Below are 8,264 nucleotides of genomic sequence, written 5' to 3'. Positions count from 1 at the left end.
TCCAGAGGGATTCACTTCCCATACCAGTGTTATGGCAACACTTGTCCCTTGCCGTGTCCCTGTAGCACCTGACAGAGTGTGCCACAGTGCCAGGCACAGTTTCAGTGGTGCCCAGTGACAGGACGAGGAGCAATGGCCATAAACCAAAACATAGGAAATTTCACCTCAACTTGAGGAAGAACTTCTCTTACACTTAGAGTGGCACAGCACTGGAACAGGCTGCCAAGGAGGTTGTGGAGCCTCCCTCTTTGGAGGCATTCTAAACCCACCTGGACATTCCTGTCTTGCCTGTTCTGGGTAACCCTGCCTTGGCAGGGGGGATCGGACTGGATGATCTCCAGAGGTCCCTTCCAATCCTAACAGTTCTGCGACTCTGTAGTCACCGGGCAGCTCTGCCCAACCGGCTTCCTCATAACTCATCCACTGGATGACCTCCTAGGTTAGGTTAGATATTAGAAAAGGTTCTTCACCCAGAGGGTGGCTGGGCACTGGAACAGGCTCCCCAGTGAAGTGGTCACAGCACCAAGGCTGACAGAATCCGAGAAGCATTTGGATGATACTCTCAGACACATAGTATGACTTGAGGATGGTCCTGTACAGGGCCAGGAGTTTGATTCAATGATCCCTTCTAACCCGGTATATTCTGTGATTCTGTGTGGTGTGTCCCTTCATGCAGTGGTACATGAGTGCACCCCAAGTTCTCCTCAGTTAAAGCTTTGGGTGTAACAGATGTGATCCTTTTTCCCTTGTTTGTGTTGCCATTTTCCTGCTGGGTCACTCAGGTGAGCAGTGGCACCAAAACTTAGCTGGAGGGGCAATCACAGGCCCACGCAAAGATTCACATGAAAAGGGATCTCTGGAGGTTTCTGATCCAAACCCCAGCTCACAAGCTGGACTCCAAAACTGGATCAGGTTGCTCAGGGTGTTGCCAGGGCAATTGCAGTACATTTTCATGGGTGAAGAGCTTTGAGCCTCTCTGGGCTCCTGAGCCAATGCTGAATCATCCTCTTTATCTTGCTCTATCCTCTTTATCATCACCATTTAGGCAGCAGCCCCTATTAGATGCCATTTCTTGTCAAATCTGACTGGGAGAGGGACTGACTGGCAACATGCTCATCTAAACCTCACTTCTTTAGAAGACCAGGCTAAAGACCTTGCCTCTCCTCGCCCTTCTCTTTTCCAGGCTAAACAAATCCAGATTCCTCAGTATCAAAGCTCTAGTCACCTATCCAGTGGTCCTCTTCTGGGCTCTTGTGCTGGAGAGTCCATAGTGAACACAGCAAAGCAAATACAACTATATCTGTGCCACACAGAGGGAATTAATTGCTTCTCTCCACCTGCTGACTCTGCTGCCATCCATGCCACCCCGTGCGTTGTTAAGGTGCATCGTGGGCTGGCACACCAGGACTCCCAGGATCTTTTCTGCTGAGCTGCTCCTTAGCCCATTGTCTCCCAGTCTGTGCTGGCACATATGTGATTACTCTGCCTCAGGTGCAGGTCTGGCAATGAGGTTATGGTGTGGCTGTGGGGTGGGCTCACCTGCTGGGAACAGGCCCTGGTAGACACAGGTTTCACTTTAGGTGATGTGGATTTTCTCCTATCCTCCATTTCTTAGTGGCAAAGGCACAGATCAAGAGAAGGAAAAGGATTAAGTCTTGAAAGAGCAGTTAAACTGCACATTGGGCAGTGCAGCAGAAGATGTAGTGAGTGCAGAGAATAGAACAGATAAGGGATGAAAAGAATGAAGGAGTGATCTGACAGAAAGCTCAAAAAGTTCAGAAAACAAATGTACTCAAAATAATATGGGACTTGACGTGAAGCTAAGGGAGAATTGAGCCAGAATCATTTCAGAGGTCCACACTGAAACTGTGAGAAGCAATGACCTCAAGCTACCACAAAGGAAAGTTCAGTTGGACCAAAGGGTGGTTCACCATGGGAACAGGTGCTTAGAGAGGCTGGGAAATCTTCAGCCTTGCAGATGTTCAGAAGATGACTTTTTCTCACAGAAAAAGAGAAAAATAGAAATGAAGAATAATCAGTGCAGTAAGGAAGTGCATGAAGAAGGGAAGACCTTGGCCTTAATCTCCAGAGGTCCTCTGAAGGCACTGTAAGGTGCAGAGTGGCAGGCCAAGATGTTCAGTGGGGGTTTAACCCCCCCCTCGATAGCTGACTCCATCAGGTTAAACTTTACAAATAGGTTACTGTGTTTATCCACCCTAACTATTTGCCAATTGACTTTTCGAGGAATATCTGTCTCTCATTTCCACGTTCAGTGGTGTGTTTATGGTGTTTAGGCCAGTTTCCTAAGTGAGTGAGTCCTGTGAGCATGATGACTGTCTGTTCCTCCCCCTGTCATGTTTTACAAGGAATGATCATCTCAAATTTCAACATTTGTAGAAGTGTAGTGAAAGTGCAGAGGCAGATTACAGAAAGGCCTCTTAGCATCACCGCTGAAGGAATCCACTCCATAATGAATCTTCCTCCCTTGTTTGGTATAAGTAAATTATCCCACAGATTTAATGCTCTAGGGGGATAACCTCCTAAAGTCTCTATCTTGCTCAGTTGTGCTGTTGTCTGACAGGTGACTTTAGTTCTTATCATTATATTAAAACTCCACGAATGAGTTAAAGAATGATGAGAAGATTCATGTAAAAAAGATGCACTGAGGACATGTTAACAGTAACATACAGATATAACTTCTGGCTCAGTAAGCCACTACATTTTAGATAGCCAAAAATGGGAGAATATGCCAGGGAAATATCTCTGTACACTTGCCTTCTCCCTTAAACCTCCACATCAGGCTTCTCCTCCCTTCATCCTTCCCGTTCCCTTCTTGTCCTCTTTTCATAAAAACTCAGATCATGCCTGGAGGATTACTTAGATTCTGTTGGCAATGGCCTTGCTTTGAAGGTCAGACTGCTGTAACCTGGCACCAACCACGCCACTGTTGCTGCAGCCACTGGTACTCTGTTGGGCTTGGCACGAGGGCTTACAGCGCTGGGCTTAGCTTTCCACATGCACTGATACACGTCCTGCCCAAGGAGACCTCTGTCTCCTGCAGTCACTGACTCCTGCTTTTCAAAAGGCAAGGTGCTCCCTCTGGTTTTGGAGGACACATTTGTAGCAGGAAAATTGGATTTGAACCACAGTCTCTCAAGCGGTGTCCTCCCATAGAACCAGGATTGCAGAAAAAGGGAGAGTTAGAGGTTTTATGCTGGACTAGACAAAATTCTGGTCTAGGACCTTTGTGTTCTGAAATAACTGAGACAACAACCCCCTGACACACTTCTTTTGTGCAGACAGGAACTTATTAGAAAAGTCTACTATTTGTGAAATAATTTTTTTAAATACGGTACCATTTTAATACACTTGAGGTCAGTTAGCTAAATGTATGGTGAGATAGAGTGCATATGAACTTTCATTCTGTAATTTACTGTTGTCAGAGATGGGTTCCAGAAGCAGCATCTGCTCCTGAGATTGCCTAACAATTTCCATTGCGAGATTCTGTTTTCAGTAGCTTGAAATGTTGCTATATTTGACCTGTTTAGATTAAATGCTAGATAGCCACTTCAGGTCAGAGCATAGTAGCTGGTTTTGAGACTCGGATCATGGTGAGTGTACTGCTATTTTTCAGTAGTAGTATAATTTTAATAATCATAGCGGTGTTATTCTTGAGAGGAAGGAGTATAGCCAAAAATCTTTATCTACTGTCCTGAAGATATACCATGTTTTCATAACATTACATAGGTATTAATGTGAAACTTGAGGTTCACATGAGCTCAGTGTGGCACTATGGGAACGGAGCTGCTGAAGCTTCTGTAAATTCATTTCCATCGACTGTGTTCCAGTATTTCATGCAGTTTTCCCACACACCACAACTGCACAAGACTCCAGATGGTTCCTCGAGAGCTCTTGCAGTGCCATCTTTCCAGGACCATTTATTGTATGCTGAGGAACTGAAACATGAATCTTGTGCTCTGTCTCACTAGTGCCTCTTCTCCCAGGCAGGCACAGGTGCCTACCCTGGTTGAAATGGCCATGGGAGAGGAGCAGGTTACTTGGGACAAGGTGACTATCTGAGAAATTGGTTTAGGGTTGAACACTGACAGGGAGGAGGAAGATACTAGAAGAGCAAGAGTCAGAATAAAACTAAATAGGACAGAATTCTGCAGCTTGCAATCACCATGTTGAGGGAAAAGCACAGGGAGGATAGGGAGAGAACCACTAGGAAGAGATGGAGTATAGAGATAGAAGGGTGACTGCTTGGAATAACAGGCAGGAGAAGACATGAAAATATGTTTTCATTGGACAGATGAATAGGAGGCCTTTTAGCCAGCAGGGGAAAAAGTCAGGAGTATGTAAATGCAAACCAGAGAGACAGAGAAACTGGGACTCTGTGGTGTTGGAGGTCGTATGTATGCTTGAAATCATGTCACCTTTTCACTCTGGGGATTACTGCACAAATTAATATTAGAAAAACAAAGCCTCTGAGGTCATCGAGTCCGACCATCAACTCAACATTGCCAGGTCCACCACAAAACCATGTCACTAAGTGCCACATCTACATGTTTTCTGAGCACTTCCAGAGATGGTGATTCCACCAATTCCCTGGGCAGCCTGTTCCAATGCTTGAACACCCTTGCAGAGAAGAATTTTTTCCAAATGCCCAATCTAAACCTTAGCAGTTTGAGACCAAGGTCTCAGGGTCTCCTCTTGTCCTACGGCAATGTCAGAGCCTGATTACCAGGCACCACCGGCTCCGCTCCCGAAATCCCCCTCCACGAAACGGGGGAGCTGCAGTTCGTGGCCCCTGTTCCTGATAGGAGGGATTGGACACGCCGTGCCGGGCACGGAGCGTGTCACCCACGGGAGTCAGGGGAGTCACCCCCCCGACATCCGCTGTGGGGCCGGGCGGGGCAGCCCCCGGGCCGTGTCTCCCCGGGGCCGGCCGGTCTCTGCTGCCGCCTCTCGGTGCCGCCGGGACCGGCGAGCTGTGTCTCCGCCGATAGCTTCTGTCCGGCGGGTTCTCCTGCCGCAGGAATGTCGCCTTTCCTCTCACAGCAGCGGCTTCACCACGGCGTTTTACAGCGTTGTGGTTTAAAGGCTGGGAGAGCTGGGGTTGTCCAGCCTGGAGAAGAGAAGGCTCCCGGGAGACCTTATGGCACCTTCTAGTACCTAAAGCGGGCTGGAGTACCTGAAGAGGGCTGGAGAAGGACTTTTAAAAAGGGCAAGTAGTGATAGAACAAGAGGGAATGGCCTTAACCTAAAGAAAGGTAGGTTTAGATTGGATATTGGGAAGAAATTCTTTACAGTGAGAGTGGTGGGGCATTAACACGTTGCCCAGTGAAGCTGTGGATGCTCCATGCCTGGAAATGTTCAAGGCCAGGTTGGAGCAACCTGATCTAGCGAAAGATGTCTCTGCCCATGGCTGGAGACTGAAACTATGTGATCTTTAAGGTCTCTTCCAACCCAAACCATTCCGTGATTAAGTGAAAGTAAGCCAAAGTATATGGGAATATTTTACTCTAATAGATGCAATTGCTCCTCTTCAGCCACAGTTTCAGCTCTGGGATGCCACGTGTGCTCTGAAGATGGATATCCCTTGGAAGGTCGCAGCAGAACCCACACCAATCATCCCACGTTGGGACATCTCAGCTGTGAGTCAGAATAGGGAAAAGTAGGCGTGACTATAGGGCTTCTGTTTGTAGGAAATGTAGTGCATTGCTTGTGCAAGCACTGCTTGTGGTTAACAGTCACAGCTGCTTGAAGCTACACCCAGGGGCATAGGGGAAGGGAGTCAAGAGGCAGCAGGCATCTCAGTGTGGTACAGTGCACACAGCAGAGTGCTCCCAGCTCCCAGGTTTTACTGGGGCATTTGCATTCAGACTTGGTGATGGAGGGAGTCAAAGAGGTGAACAGACTGGTGAAAATCCTGCTGGTACAGTATGTGGAGATGGAAATCTGTGGGTTATACTGAGGGGTTCTGAACACACCTGCACTGGCAGGTTCTCCTGAGGTTTATACAAGGCTCCAAATTTAGTGACTGGTAACAAAACTGGCCTGGATCATAAGAGGGAAGTGGGAAGTGTAGTGAGCAAGAAACCCACAGAATCCTCTTACTGGCAGAACAGGAAACAGGCAAATTACTGCCAGGGTCTTGGTAGTTGGAGCATATTTTACTTGTTACTTACTTATCCTTGACTCTCTCCTGATAGATTTCACTTAGTTAATGTTGTTTTCTCTTTTGGTATTTACTCCCTTTGTTTTATGCACTGACTCAATGTTTCCAGATGGGAAAGTATGGCTTTTCTTTAGCACTTGGGAAAAGCTTTTTTTTTCCTCCCCCAAATTCCTGGGGGAAGACAAGCCAGTCAGGCCTGTTTTAGATGGTAATTTTGTGAAACCTGGAACACTACTGCGCTTCATAACATCTGGCAGAAAGGTTACAGCTACGCAACTCTGAATCATCTTAAGGAAAGGTTTGTCTTATGCAATTTGGGAAAAGTAATATGTGGTCATGTAATTTAGGAATTTAGGAGAATGCGTGTGCCTCTGAGCAGAATTATATTGCATTGACAAACTTAATGTTATCATTTATTAATCTTAATGGCATGATTTTGCCTCTTTTAAATTGTTACCTGACATAGTTTCAGTGAATTGTGAAATATCTTACCTAGCTGTTTATTCTTACAAGTTGTAAAAACAATACAGATCTAAGCAAATGGAATCAAATGCTGTATATGTATTCAGTGCAAATATATACATAAATATTACCAGTCTTCTGAATAAATAGTTAGCATTATGCAGATATGTGACCAGAGAAAATGCAGCTACATTTTATTTAACTAACTTCAGCAATCTTTTTCTTAATTAATAGGTATATGTCTTCTAAAGAATCATTAATATTCGCACACATATTAACCTGCCACTGCTACAGACAAGTTGAATCAGGTTTATATGAAAATATACAATTCCCTTGCGATGAAATGGCACGCATAATATATCAGTCCACACTCATTTTATTTCTGCCATGCCCATTTTAAAATATGATTGTGGCTCGAAGAATCACTGACAGGGTTTTTACTTTGCCCAGATCAGAGGAGAAAACATCTCGTCATGATTTGTTGGGTATCTTTCATCACTGTTTTCCCGATTCTCAAAATTCCAGTTAGAAACATCAAGCTGTGCTCCCAAGAGACATCAGAAGTGAGATGACACTGTTTTCTCTCTCTCTCCATTCTTAGTTTGACATTGAAAACAGACTAGGCATGTTCTTCAAGCAAAGCCTTTATCCTGACTACAATGAAGTCAGTTATGATTCATCTGTAGGTGTTTCTCTCCCTTGACAATATAAAAAACTCTTTCAGCCAGGCTTTACTCATGCACTTTGCCTATGGCCTGTTGAAACTTGAAGCACTTTTTTCCTGGCTATAACAAGCCCCGGAGTGCGCTGTGCTGATTGTAAAGAGTAGAGGTTGTAATGGAGTTTTACATTTTCATTTACAGTCCAATCCTAGTACAGCTGGTTTGTGAGGAGGAGGGGGTTTCTAGAATATGAGTGATAGTGATTTTAGCTTGTATTTTGGTCTTGGCTTGTGGCCACTGGCTGGATTAAGGGTCCTACCTGGTGTAAGCCTTTAAACTCCTTTCTGTAAGGGTCTTGGATCTAACTTGCTCTAGGGCTAAGTCTGATGAATGTGAACATGATGAACATGCTCTTACATGAAGTTCAGTTGACAAATAAAGAGGTAGCTGTGAATTCCCGGTCCTAAATCCTTACTTACATGAGTGTTCCATACCAAACCCAGCAAAACCATGCACTCCTACTCCTACTGGTAGCCTCAGAGGCACAACATAAAATAGGCCACTATCTTTTGGGTGTTTTTTTTCCCCTTTAAAAGGTCTCTGAAGCATCAAATGAGGAGCACTGGGAGCAGCCCTGTGGACATCAGGTTGCAGTAAGAGTGAACTTCAGCAAAGTGATCTCTGGATGCTTTTCTATGCAGAAGCATTGGACTCTCCCTTTTCTACACCCTTGGAATGTTGTTTCCAACTTTCAAAAGGGAGGGGAAAGAAGAGGAGAAGGAAAGCAACCGAAAACTCTATACCCCTCCCTTTTCCCAAAAGTCATCTGATTTCCCGAAAATAGAGACGAGACCTGTGCGCTCCCCCTGGCAGGCTGAGCTAGCAGGATTGTGCAACTATTTCTGGGAATTCCCCTTCCAGCCGAGAGCTGACAAGGCCAGCATCTCACCCCGAGCGGG

This window comes from Empidonax traillii, unplaced genomic scaffold (assembly GCF_003031625.1).
Source record: "Empidonax traillii isolate 1590-97213 ecotype Southwest subspecies unplaced genomic scaffold, ASM303162v1 scaffold163:size1593379, whole genome shotgun sequence".
Taxonomy (NCBI): domain Eukaryota; kingdom Metazoa; phylum Chordata; class Aves; order Passeriformes; family Tyrannidae; genus Empidonax; species Empidonax traillii.
The sequence above is the reverse complement of the archived record's forward strand: the minus strand, read 5'-3'. Positions refer to the sequence as shown.